The sequence below is a fragment of the Xenopus laevis genome, chromosome 7L (assembly GCF_017654675.1).
Source record: "Xenopus laevis strain J_2021 chromosome 7L, Xenopus_laevis_v10.1, whole genome shotgun sequence".
NCBI classification, from domain to species: domain Eukaryota; kingdom Metazoa; phylum Chordata; class Amphibia; order Anura; family Pipidae; genus Xenopus; species Xenopus laevis.
In genome coordinates this window covers 40,970,617-40,984,918 of record NC_054383.1, presented here as the reverse complement: position 1 = coordinate 40,984,918, position 14,302 = coordinate 40,970,617, and positions in this window count along the sequence as shown.

The following is a 14,302-nucleotide window of genomic DNA, read 5'->3' as shown; positions in this document are numbered from 1 at the left end:
TCAAAAAGTGCATTTGTGTGTTTTAACAAATAAACAAACAGGTACTCAGTGTAGCATGAGAAGTGTTTTGGGATGTACCTTTAAAGGGGTTGTTAATCGTAATTTAGTATGATGTAGAGATAGCTCTTCTGAGACAATTTGCAATTGGTCTTCATATTTTATCATTTAATTTTTTTAAATTAACTTTTTTGTTTGGCAGTGTGGAATTTCAGCAGCTATCTGGTTGTTAGCATTCAAATTACCCTAGCAACCAGGTGCTAGATTGAATCAGATATTAGAATATCAATAGGAAAGATTTGCATAAAAATATAAGTAATACAAAGTAACCATGATAATATTTAAGATTTAGAGCTTTATTTTGATAAATTTTCCTTTAAAAAGCCCAAATAATAGAAAAGAAAGAAGTGTAATTTCCTACTGGAACTGTGGTGACTAATCCCTTTTTCAAAATTTGATGCCCAAATTGTTTCATAACCTTCCCTACAGAAGAGAGATCATTTTGTAATTCAAATTGTTAAAATCCATTCAGGAAAATTTTATCAGAATCTTCTGCCAATATGAAAGCAGCAAAATGTGTATAAAATTGCTTTAATTTAATCAATTTCCATTCTCAGGTATAATTAACACTTTTGTGCCACTAATCATAAATATATATATATATATATATATATATATATATATATATATATATATATATATATATATATATACATATATATATATATATATATATGATAAAAATGTTGTGTATATGATTCATACTGAAAACATAAGACAATTTTAATATCAAGGACACATAGAAAATGAATCTGTTTCTGTTGCAACCAATGTGAATCATCTGCATCTCAAAGGGAAAGGTTAAAGGTGAATCTGTTGTCAAACAGGGTTATTAAGTCCCTCAAAGGGGATTTTTTTATTATCTGTTGTTCAAATTAAGATTGATTTTCCAAGGATCTTGTGGACTCTCCAGGGATCTGACTATGAAAGGCTTGAAGAGAAGAGAAAGTTAAATTAAAAGGTGCTAATTAAGAGCCATGCTTATCATTTAGTTAAATGAGCTTCTGGCTGATTTACAGTCTAACAATGTGTTGTTATTTTAGTTGGGTGTTAGGTTAGGCACCTAAGCACAGAGCCTGGAGAGAGATAACCTCTAGGTAGTACAGTTTCACACACAAAACAATCATTAAAAGAATCATTTGGCTTGTTCAGCTGCTCAGAAGTGACTGCATTATGTATTGTGCTGTAACATTAGTGGAAAAGGTCTTGGAAAATAATCACAATCTAGACAACTCAGGATCCAAGACCTGCTTCCAAGAGAAGTTTCTTACCAGTTTTACTCAGATTTGAATGGTTTATATAAAAAATACAGCTATTACTTACTATTGTCAAAGTCTGACACAATCTGGGTGTTTCCATGTTTTCAATGCTGAATTGATGGAGGCATATTATATTTTAAACAATTGGAGACATTTGAACAGTTTTTTTATACTTAGTATACAGGTATGGGATCCGTTATCTGGAAACCTGTTATCCAGAAAGCTTCAAATGATGTCTCCCGTAGACTCCATGTTATCCAAAACATCCCAATTTTTCCTTTTTATCTGTAATAATAAAACTAATAAAAAACAGTACCTTGTACTTGATCCAAACTGAGATATACTTAATCCAAATGGAAGCAAAACCAGCCTGTTGGGTTTATTTAATGTTTACACAATCTTCTAGTAGACTAAGGGGCACATTTACCTAGGGTCGAATAGTGAGGGTTAATTAACCCTCGCTATTCGACCGTCGAAGTAAAATCCTTCGACTACAAATATCGAAGTCGAAGGATTTTGCGCTATTCCTATGATCGAACGAATATCAAATATCGAAGTCGAAGGATTTTAATCCATCGATCGAAGGATATTCCTTCAATCAGAAAATTGTTAGGAAGCCTATGGGGACCTTCCCCATAGGCTAACATTGGCCTCGGTAGGTTTTAGGTGGCGAACTAGGGGGTCGAAGATATACAGTATATACAGTACTTCGACTATCGAATGGTCGAATAGTCAAACGATTTTTAGTTCGAATCGTTCGATTCGAAGGTCGTAGTCGAAGGTCAAAGTAGCCCATTCGATGGTCGAAGTAGCCATATTCGACCATTCGAAATTTGAACTATTTTTCCTCTATTCCTTCACTCGAACTAAGTAAATGGGCCCCTTAAGGTATGAAGAACCAAGTTAGGAAAAGATCCATTATCCAGGTCCCAAGCTTTCTGGATAGCAGGTCCTGTACTTGGTATATTTCCATTCTATCAAAGTGGTCAGAATGTTCTTGACTTCCAGTCAAGTCCCTTTTCTTTCCAAATATGGTTAGGTTTCCCCCTCTGTGATTCGGAGGCTTCTTCCTGCCACGACCTCCCTTTGTTTGGCAGTTGCGGCAAAAACATTGGGCGAGTGCGCACACAAAAATTGAAGCAGGGGGGTGGAGGGGGCCCTGGACCCCCAATCCGACCCTGCCCTTAACTCATAACATAACAGGCATTTTCAATTCAATTAAGGTTGAAAATCAGTGCTCACATGGACTGTTACCCTGATCCTAATTCTTGCTAATCCAAGCTAGGGCCCCATACTTGAGATACTTTTACAATACTTACTACAATTTTTTATTCATTGTACCAACAAAACAACCCCAAACCATGGAGTTTAGTGTTTTTTCCTCCTAACAGCAAATCTTGTCTCAATCGTTCCACAGATCATAGTATAACATATATTGTGGAAGTGTTGGAAACTTTATCATTATTTGTTTTATTGTGCTTTTATTAACACCATTTCTTTCAGTTTTTTTCTCATAATGGCCAGATTTCTGCAGGTCTTGTTAACCTAGGACTCTTTTTCACCTTCTGCATGCTGCACTCTTGAGATGATCTTTACATGGCACTTACTATTACGAAGATTAATAATGAATTTCCTCTATCTCGAAGGCATTACACCCTCCTGGGCAACACTCAAAGTGCAAAAAACGTTGTAAGAAAACTTACCACAAGTTGCAAAGGAGCATGTATGGATGCAAGTGTCTTTTGGAATAGCATCAATACTCACTTAGTTTGCACCCATTTGTGCACTTAGCAATTTATGCTTATGTTTGTAAATGAGCCTAAGTTCCAGTGTAAAATAAGTATCAGCCACTTGCTCTGCAAATCTCAAAATTTATTTGAGATTTGAGATGACCTTCCAAACAAGTGCACAGTGTTTGGAAGCAAACATTCTGTAGCAGCTAGCAAGTTGTTTATGAGAGACTTGCATCGCCGTACTGTACCCCTCCCTTCCCTACTCTTCCAGGCTTAGCCCCCTGAGGGGATGGAAGAGCAGTTGCCTCTGATTAGAGTGCATTTGCTCTACAATATTGCTGCAGCCTGTTCCTAGAGGCTGTTCACATGCAGAAGGTAAGAGCTGAGATTTGGTCGAGGTCCAACCTTCGGTGCATCTCTGTTCTTCCCTTCTGCCTCTTGCTGTGCACAGAGATGGATTCCTGCTGCTTCTTCACTGGCTTTTACAGCCGCCCTGCCTGTAGGAACAAATGGTACATTTCAGAAAATAAACTTATCTCATTTGTATGACACCACAAGCCCTCCGGTTATAATGTTCCAACATTAGTCGTAACAAGGCTTTAAGCTGTGCTAATTCAGTACAGACACTGGAGAAATATCTGTGCAAGAGGAATCTGTTTAATTCTCCCTTTAATTTCACTACACATATCCGCTAATATAGGTAGACTATACCCATGGGGTTTTCCTGAGTTAAGAGAAGCTAAGACATAAAGTGAATTTGCATTTTTCTAACTTTAGTTCCAAAAACAGTACATTTAACTTCCAGTCTTAAATTCATAGGAAATATCAGTTTAATAATTAATACTAGCGATGGGCGAATAAATTCGCCTGGAGCGAATTCTCTGCAAATTACCAAGTTTCACCGCTGGAGAATAAATTCACGAAACTCCTGTGAAAATTCAGCGGTGTCAAAACATTTTGGACACGTGTTGGTCACGTCAAAATCGTTGTGCGTCAACACTATTCAGACTCCCATTGATTTTAACGCTGGCGTCAAAATTGACACAAGTGACTTTTCGGCTGTGCGTCCAAAATTGACGCGCCGTTAATTTTCGCCCATCACTACTTACGTAATACTCATTCTTAATTTACTGTTGCAATTAACACATGGATAGTCCTGGATTTATGGTGAAGCCACAAAGGATGGCATAAATGTTGCCGAGCCGCACAGACCGTTTGATTCCGGTCAACTTTTTGTCGACGCACACATCACTACCTGACAATGCTATATTCATGAATGGGGTCAAAGGTCATTGTGCAAAAAACTTGGTGGATGCCCTGCACTTAATAAATAACCCTAGTGTGTTTAAGGGTGAGATTTAGCAATATGCCACTCATTTTTCCCAAGCTATTTCTGTTCTACAGAAATTGTTTATTTTGAACAACAAAAAACAGGTTACAGTAGGAGACTAGGAAGAGTATAAGCTTTGTTTTTCACTATTACTGTTATTACTGTGAACAATGTATCTTTCTTATGACACCCCTTTATGCAACCCACAAAGTGAATTTTTATAAATATTAAGAAAATATGTCTATTTAATAAATATAACAATTACAATAAAAATATGCATTTCTTGATCAATTTGTGCATGGTGTCGCGTGCTACAGGCATGGCCTGTTGCTGTCAAGTGACAAGTGCATGGAACTAATAAAATGCAACATTTACTTTAAATGGGGGGGGCAATTTCAAGTATTTTTCCCCTTTCCTACAACTACAAGACAAACTGCCTAGGTCTGGAGGCTAAAGATTGATTTAAAGACCTATTGAGCTGTTGTTTTTTTGCCAATTGCCTCATCTTGACTTGTGATCTGCACATTTACGTAACTGCTTATTCCCAGCTTGCCATTTTCATTAAGTGCTCTTTTGTATGAGGCTTTAGGGCTCATTTACATTTGCAAGTGCAATTGTGGTTCTACACATTTCCCTGCAGTCAGTTGTGCATTAAACCCCTTTCATTAAAAGTACTTTCTCCTTGCCTTACCATATACAGTAGTTATACTCTGTGCTGCTCTGCCCTTTCTGCCGTTTGTTCCAAATTGTGCTATGCTGCACCTATTGACACTGAGGAACTGTGGAGCAATCACCACCTCTTGACCAGGTCTCCAGGGTACCCCTCTCTGCCCAGCATCAAACAGTGCAACAAACTGGCGTCTAAAGAATTGGGCACAGATATCACTCATGTTTAGCCCTGGAATTGACATGAGATAGACTTGATTGCAATTGCGTCTATGTGACAAAATGCATGCACATTTGAGTTAACTTTGGTGAAATGGATGCTATTGCACCAGGCTCAGCACAATTGTGACAGTTCAATAAACAAGGGTGTGGATGGAGCACATCAAACGCAGTCTCTGCCGCAAAACATTCTTTATTGCATCACAACATGTTTCGGACCCCAAGGATCCATCAAGTGATAAAGGATCCTTGGGGTCCGAAACATGTTGTGATGCAATAAAGAATGTTTTGCGGCAGAGACTGCGTTTGATGTGCTCCATCCACACCCTTGTTTATTGAATTTGCCTTTGGGCTTCCTGGTGTGGCCTGACTGGAGAGTGAGCACGACTGCACAGGTGAAGGTGTTTGAACAAACCCGCTGAAAGTCACAATTGTGACAGGTAGTGATGAGCAAACCGCATTTAAGTCAATGGACATCAAAATATTTTATACGCTTGACAATTTTTTTGCATGAGACAATTGTATTAGCTCAAGATGCAGTAAAGTCGATGGCCGTTTTTTTGCTTATGGCAACTTTTTTATCCAAATGCATTTAAGTGAATGGGCGTTTTTCTTATGGCAACTTTTTGTCTCTGCGACTTTTTTGTTGCAGCAAATATTTCCATGGCAAATTTTTGCCGTCGTTTCCCATAAAAATTTGCAGATGGCGAAATGCAGAATTTGCACGAATCCATGGCTGGCGGAAAAAATCATCACTAGAGACAGGTACATTACCCCCTTGCAATAACAATGATACTGGAATTTTGAGGGAAAAATGACTGCATTGTGGGAAAAAACATCATGATTGTGCTCAAAATTGCAAATTGTTACATTACGTATGGCCACCTTAACTGAAACTGACTATGTCCCATTTGTAAATACAGGGGAGCACTCACTGGAACAATGTGACTCGGGCAACAAGCTTCACTCTGTGCTGCTACGTGTGTCATGCCCCCTGGTTGATTCATTGGTTTTAGTTGATTGGTTATTGGTTTTAGCTGGGTGTTTTCTATAAGGCTTTAAATATCTGTTGGGGTTTATGGCATCATATTATCTTCTGAGGAAGTGACGAGACACCAGGAAACACATTAAGTATTTAATGCATTACAAAGTCTCCGGTGCTCCTTGATTGTGGCTTTGCTATGTCCCATTTGCACCCAGTGTGCTCATTACCTTTCCACATTTCCTATCTATCACTAGGTAAAGTGGAATGGGCAGTATCCTCAACAAGCACTGGATACTATCAAGACTTAAATGTGGAAAGCGGATTTTTTCATCACTTCTGATGAAGTGACCGTTATAGTCGCGTATAGCCATGCACTCCCCTACTCTGTTTCATCCATTTTTCCATTTTTGAGTTTTTTAATGTATTTTAAATGAACTAATAAATCTGGATTTTATTTTACCTGCATTGGTAATCTCTATCCCCACCATTGAGCCAGCGATTGCTCCTTTAACCTCATTGAATTGATTTTCTATCACAGAGAATTTAGTCACTTTGCACCCACATATTGTTAAAACACACAATACAGGACAAGCCTGATGCATTTTTCTGTTTGCAGCTTGCTTTATTTTTGTTTGCAAAATTAACAGTTACAGAGACATTTTTAAGTGGTGTACTACAAACATTGTCAGTTACCACTCACCCGCTGATACGTGTATTAGACCTAGGATAATTCATTTTTAATCAATATTGTTGTTTGTAAGAGAAGTAGTAAAATTATGTTTTAACTTTCTGTCCCTGTGATAAATGTATTTAATTGGTGGTGGTGGTGGTGGTGGTGGTGGGGTACTTTTTTCTATCTCTCTGTGATGGGGTTTCTCTTTGCCCTACAAAGACTTTTCTGTTCACCTAAAAATGACTTGGTTACATCTTACTTTTCTTTCTAGGAGCTAGAGTATAAAAGAACAAAAATGTATTCTCTGCTGGGCCAAGTCGTAAGAATAGGCTCCAACCTATTTAAAAGTACATCTGTCTCAGTGCAGTCAATTGCTCCTTCAAAATAAACTTGAAATCTTTATGATTATTATTAGCTCAGCGAACTTATAGTTAGCTGTTCATGTGTCTAATTTCCCATAATTTTCATTCACTGTATGCATCCAAAGCTGTTTTATAAGAAATGGGCAAAGAGGGCTAATGTTCAGGGCCAACCAAGACAGGGGCCACCAACAGATTTTTATCAGCTAACTTTTAAACCATCCCCCAGAAATGGTGGGTCTCTCATTTTGATCAACTTTTAAAGATGTACAACATAACCATTTTAATTGGAAGAAATGTTCCTAATGGAGAAAAAAGCTGGGATTTCTAAAGGCGACATAATTTCATTTTTGTGTTTAGGAATTATCCACTCCTGTGATTGTTACACAGTTTCTACTTTGGTTACCACATACCATTTCTTTATTACCTGCCTTATTACATTCATTTTTGCCTGCTTGAGGGCAGTACTATCAGCAATTGCTCTTAGGGCTATAGAAGGCACAACAATGATGGCAATGGACCCTAAACTGCTTAAAGCCTTTGGCAATAGTTATGGGCGAATAAATGCACCAGACACAAATTCGCAGTGAATTTCCACATTTCATCACAAGCGAATGAAACCACAAAACTGCGGCAACAATTCGCAGGCAAAAAAATCTGATGTTAAATCTGATGTTAAAAAAAAAAAATAATTGGCCCATTGACTTTAATGCATTTGGACCAAATACTCACTTGTTTAAAAATTGACGCTCGCATCAAAATTTATCTGCGTCAAAATAATTTTGATGCCCCTTGACTTCCATGCATTTCGCAAATCTCGCTGTAAATTCACTGCTAATTTTTTGGTGAAGTGAAACAGCACATATTTGTCCATCACTATTTGCAAATGCAAAAACAGGATTCTTTCTCTGACTCTTTGCCTATTCAAATTAACAAATTACCCTCTTACCCTCGCCTCAGCATTCACTGACTGATCCTAGCCCTCACAGGCGACAGATTTCTACATAATGCATTACCAGCTGACCACTGATTTTTGGTTCTATATATCTATATTCACTATTATTAGCTGGCACATTGGACCTGTCTTTTGCAGTTTGCCCTATCAATAAAATCATCTGTAGGGAACACTCTGAATGTCTTCGAAAAGCATCTCAGATACAGGTATGGAACCTGTTATCGAGAATTTTTGGGACCTGGGGATTTCCAGATAAGGGAATTTACCTAGACTTATCAATACCTTAAGTCTATTAAAAAATCATTTAAACATGAATTAAACCTAACAGAATTGTTTTGTCACCAATAAGAATTAATTATATCTTAGTTGAGTCAAGTACAAGGTTATACTGTAGTTTTATTATTACAGAGAAAAAGGAAATCATGTTTAAAAATTTTAATTATTTAATTAAAATGGATCAATGGGAGATGGCCTTCCCATTATTAGGACCTCCTGCAGAACGAGTTTCAGGATAATGGATCCCATATCTGTACTACAACCTGGAAAACTAGAATAAAATCTTGTCTTGGCACTTAAAGCGATACTGACACGTTCCTATAAAAATCATAGGAACTTGTCATTTTCAAGTAGTTGCAGCACCCGGAATAGTTTCCCTGAAAGCCCCCAACGGCTTTTAGACAAAGATCTTGTAATTTATTCAAAAAGACAGGAGGTGTTTTGCTCAGAAAATCTTTCACATCTTTCCATGGTGAACTTGTGTAATATTTCCCCATTTTAATATATTTTCCTAAAACTGGTTCAGAAAGAAACTTAGTAATATAATCATAGCAGGAATATTCATTAAAAAGAACAAGTGAACATATTTGCTTGTGGCTGATAGTGGAGAAAGCAATACATTTTTTAGCTTCTAGCATCCTCTAGTATCCTCTGCCTGCTTAAAGGCTCTAAGAAGTTGTAGTTGCCAAATCACAGAAAGTACCTGTGCAATTTTAAAAGTCAGTTACTGACATGTCTTTCATTTTCAATGGATGTTTTTGGGTGTATTACCTATGTTTTAATGGCTTTATCTCTAAACATTGGAAGCCAGAGAAATGCGTTAGTCATTAAAAATGTAAGCCACTTAATATTACGGATGCACCAAATCCACTATTTTCCTGAATCCTTTATGAAAGATCTGGCTGAATGCTGAACCAAATCTGAATCCTAATTTGCATATGTAAATTAGGTAAAGAAGGAGGAGAGAGGAAAAAAATGTTGACGCCCCTGTTTGTGGGACCGAAAGTCTTGTGACTTTTTTGATTTGGATTCGGTTCAGCCAGGCATTTGGATTCAGCTTAATCCGCACCCTGTTATAAAAGGCTGAATCCCCAACCGAATCCCCAACCGAATCCTGGATTCGGTGCATCCCTAGCTAATACTGTTATATTTCATAACCAGCTTCTTCCTTTGGTAGGTTAATATTACAGGTATGGGATCCATTATCTGGAAACACGTAAATTATGGGAAGGCACCTCCCACAAATAATTCAGATTTTTTTAAATATATTTCCTATAAAGAAACAGTACCTTGTACTTGATCCAAACTAAGATATAATTATTCCTTAATAGAGGCAAAACAATCCTTATTTCCTGTTTAAATTAATTTTAAGATGACGTAACAAAGAGAGATGCAAATTACGGAAAGATCCATTCTTTGGAAATTCCAAGGTTCAGAGCATTCTGGGCAGGTCCCATACCTCTAGTATGTGCAACTTTTCTAGGGGTGATTATGCACCAGGTAAGATTACTAAATGTGATCCATGCATTATTGTGTCAGCTACAATACCACTAACACTAACCCGAATAGGCAAGCTATTTATTTATTTCCTGGTGCAGTATATAAATAGAGCAGCACATTTACAGAGATTTTGCATCATTCATATTAGTCCCTGCCCCAGTGGAGCTCACATTCAAAGTCCCTATCACATTCACACACAGTAAGGGTAATATGATCAGGAGCCAATTAACCTACCTGTATGTTTTTGGAGTGTGGGAGGAAATTGGAGCACCTGGAGGAAACCCACACAGTTTTTTAAAGAAGACATATTATGTGAAAAACAAGAATATACCAGTGTATTTTAGTCTTTTAAATATAGAATGAAAGTGCTCAAAAAAGTAGTGTTTCATGTTTTCATTGAAAATTTCTGCAAAAACCCTACTAGTTCCACCCATCTGTTCCACTGCCTCCTTTCCCAGGCTGTGCAGGGCAACCAGCTGCACTCAGCACACTGCACTGCAACTACACAGACCTGTAGGGTCTTTACTAGTGTGACTGCAGGGCTGTGATTGGCTACTCCTCTCCTACTCTGCTTCTGGCAAGGACTGTTAGTGTTAGCAGAGAGCTGATCTGAACTGCATGCGTAGCTTCTCTGTAATTGAGGACAGACACACCAACTTCGGTGTGAACAGTAACTTGGTTGCTTAATAGAACTCAGCATAGTATGTGTGCAACAGGAACTTTTCATAGAGAGCATACACAGGAAGAGGAAGAAGAAAAATCACACAGGGTTACAGGTAAAACATGACATCACATTGCTAAGCAACAATAGACCCTCCCTGCATTAAGTAATATGCACTGGAACAATCTCTGTCTGTTGTTTTCCAACAGTTAGGACACACCCACTCCTCATTTGAAACATGGACAGGGACCATTACAGATTTATAGGGAGCCCCAATAAAGGGGCCATTTTATTTAAAGATAATAAATATATGTATGACATTTGAATATGGATTGTCTTAGATATTCTTCAAACTGTGACTGTAGGGCTTATACACCAGTATTATTCTATATCTGTACTTATTTTGTGAGCTAATGGGGGGCCCTGACCAAAGTTGCAAGGGTTTGACAACCATTGACTTGAGAAATGCTCAAAACTAATAGTAACTGTATATAGATCATAATTGCAGATGCAGGAGGGGACAGGTGAGTATGAGTAGTAATGGTCTACAGAAAAGAAGAGAAACATATGCCACTGGTTTCAAAGAAAGGCAGAATAGGGTTTATAGGCAACATGGAATACAAAATAAGGTATGTGGAAGTTGACAATGATCTAAGTATATTTTCTGCAAGCAAATAAGAAATGGATTGGTGGTATCTTTGTTGGCACATGGTCTTTCAAATCAACTAGAGGTTGCTCTAAGTTCACAGTAAAATGACAGCTACCCTGATATGATTCAAAAGTTGCCTCTTAGTGTATGAATCTGATGAGTATCTCATGGCCATCTGAGACTAGCCAATTCCTCTGTGTGTGATAAAATTTGATTTTACTTTATCTCTCCTGTCTTTCAGAAACCAAACACCTTTGCCAAAAGAAGGTAAAATAGAGTGAAAGCCTAAAAGGGGAAAAAAAGGATTTTCATTATGAAGTTAATTAGCTTCCAAGCCAGGCTGTACCTTTTCAAGAGGAGGAATTAGAAGCATTTAATTGCTTTATCAGCCTTCTCTTTGATTTTCAGCAATCAGGCCGATTCCATTTAATTTAACTGCCACAGATGAGAAGAAAATTGATGCTCTCACCTGCCTCCGAGCAGAAAGAGAGAGAGAGACTTAAGAGAGTACGCGAGGGAGAGAAAGGAGAAGTCAGAGGAATTGGCAAATATAGTGTCTGCAAATTAATGAAAACTAACAGCATTTGTTCACAATTGGAAATGATGTGTGCCCTGAGGTGGTTGGATGATGTGTACCATAGAGGAGGGAGTCGGTCTGGGATGTGAAACCAATCTTAATGTCAGTGAAGAGGAGGAGGGGACCCCTCCCCAGAACGAGAGCAAACATTCCTAGGATGATTGGGGATCAATTAAGGCAACTCATATGAGTAGAAACATTACACACAAAAACACTTTTTATATGTCAGGCACGGGTAATTTACTGCTGTATCAGAAGCAGTTGTAGCCTTTCGCTGAAGGTGAGAAGGATGCTGAGAAATTGGATATTTGCTTGATAAATGGGTTTGTTTAATGTTTGTGTTTCATGTCACAGTAACAGGTACCACCGTGTAGAGAGAGAGGAATTCTTTGCATTTCATTGATATATAAAATTATATCATTTGTTGGATTAACAAAGGCTTTTTGGCCTACAGCATTGGTTGTGTTCTTCCTTCTTCTGGTCATGGGTTGTCTCATGACTGGACTCTCCCATAATGCTTTGCAGCTACACAGTTTTTTTTCTTTAATCCTAATAATGATTTCCAACAAAAAGAACAATTTTTGTGTTATGTGCCTATATGTGGATTTGGATGTAATGGTGTCTGGTGCTTTTAAGCTATTTCTATACTTGGCAATTAAATAAACTGCAATCAGTGCACATTTTTTACATCATTTGGCAAGCTTATGCTATATCAAGGATAAAGAAGGCCTATCATTGGATGATATATATAAACATAGATGTATTAAAACATATTTGTACAGTATGATTCCATTTTAACTCATTTTATCTTGAAGGAAAATCTATTAAAAAGTAGTTATGAAGCCTCAGTCCATTTTGTCCTACTGGATCTCAGGCAAGATGATGCCATCTGAAAAAGTGATGGATGATGAGCTTTTCTTCGGAGTTTTCCATCTACAGTTGTTTTGGGGAAAGTGGATATATCATATAAATGAGCAGATCCTGGTCATTGTGGTGTCAATGAAGTAATTATACTGTGCAATTAAAGTCAGCATATTTAGTATATTTAAAGAAGACAAATAGCATAAGTGAAAACCCCATATCTTGTAGGTAATAATGAATAAAACATGGCTCCTTTATTGGAGATCTGCTATGGTCCCTGTCCATGTTTTAAATGAGGGATAAGTTTTTCGTAACAGTCCCTGCAAGAAGCACAGTAGGAGGGGGATAGTCAATCACAGCCCTGCATTCACAAAATAAATAATATGATTCAGTTCCCTATCAGGTCAGCCTAGCTGATAATTGGTTTCTATCTTAAAGAGCAGTGTGCTGAGTGCCACCATAGCTCTCCTGCACATCCTAGGAAAGGAGGCAACAGGCAGAGGAAAAGATGAATGGGACTGGTAGGATATTTACAGAAATTTTCAATAAATTTACCCCGAATCACTGCTTTTGCATTCCTTCATAATTTAAAGGAGTATAAAGCACTGGTACATTCTTGGTTTTCACACAAGTCTCTTTTAAGTAGCTACTTTTCTTGAGCCTGTGATAAACACAGGCCTCTCTAATGTACCTCTAGGTGGTCACAGATATCAAGATATCAAGAAAACAAAAGAAAAAAGTCCCAGGATCCTGACAATATTCCTTGCTGGCTCCTTCTCCTTTCCCCTTCGTACCAGGGATGCACAAAACCAAATAAATTTGGAAGCCAGCACTTTCAGCACAGGAAAAAGACAGATAGATTAAATATAGTGTAGTAGTTGTTCCTTTAGTATGGCACCCTCTGTGTCATTTTTAAGTTTGAAAGGCATTCTTATACCGTAAACCAAAGAGCAGTGCTCACATCTTCATTAACCCAGACAAAATGGATAGTGACAATTCTTCCCTTAAAAAAATGTACTTTGTAGTCAAGGTGGGTCACTGATAGGAGGTTGCTGATATCCCAGTCAGGCTCAGTGTGATTGGCTGATAGCTTAGCTAACCAGAATAATTTGTTTACTCCACTAACCAGGGTTTGCTCTGCCAAGGTCAGCGTGATTACCAAGATGGGGGCAACAGATGGGGAACAGCAGGTTGAAGGACCCCACACTGCACACAGCCAATCCAGCTTCAGGGGTGAGCATTCCTTATTGGTCCCTGTGCCCCTAGTAATATGAACTTGTTTAGATATTTGATAGAGCCAGAACCTGTGGAAAACACGGTATAATATTTTATCTGGTCAGTAGTGATAAATGGCAATGAAGAGATCTTTATAACTGTGATTTATTGAATAGTTGGGAAACTTTTACAACAACAAACAGGCTCTATAAATCAACAGCATGTAAATGGGAACTGCTGCTTAAAATCTGCAGTCCAGAATAATGAAGGGAAACTTGGAAATATGGAGCATGCGGTTCAGGAAAGGCACTAGATGCCCAGTTTTAG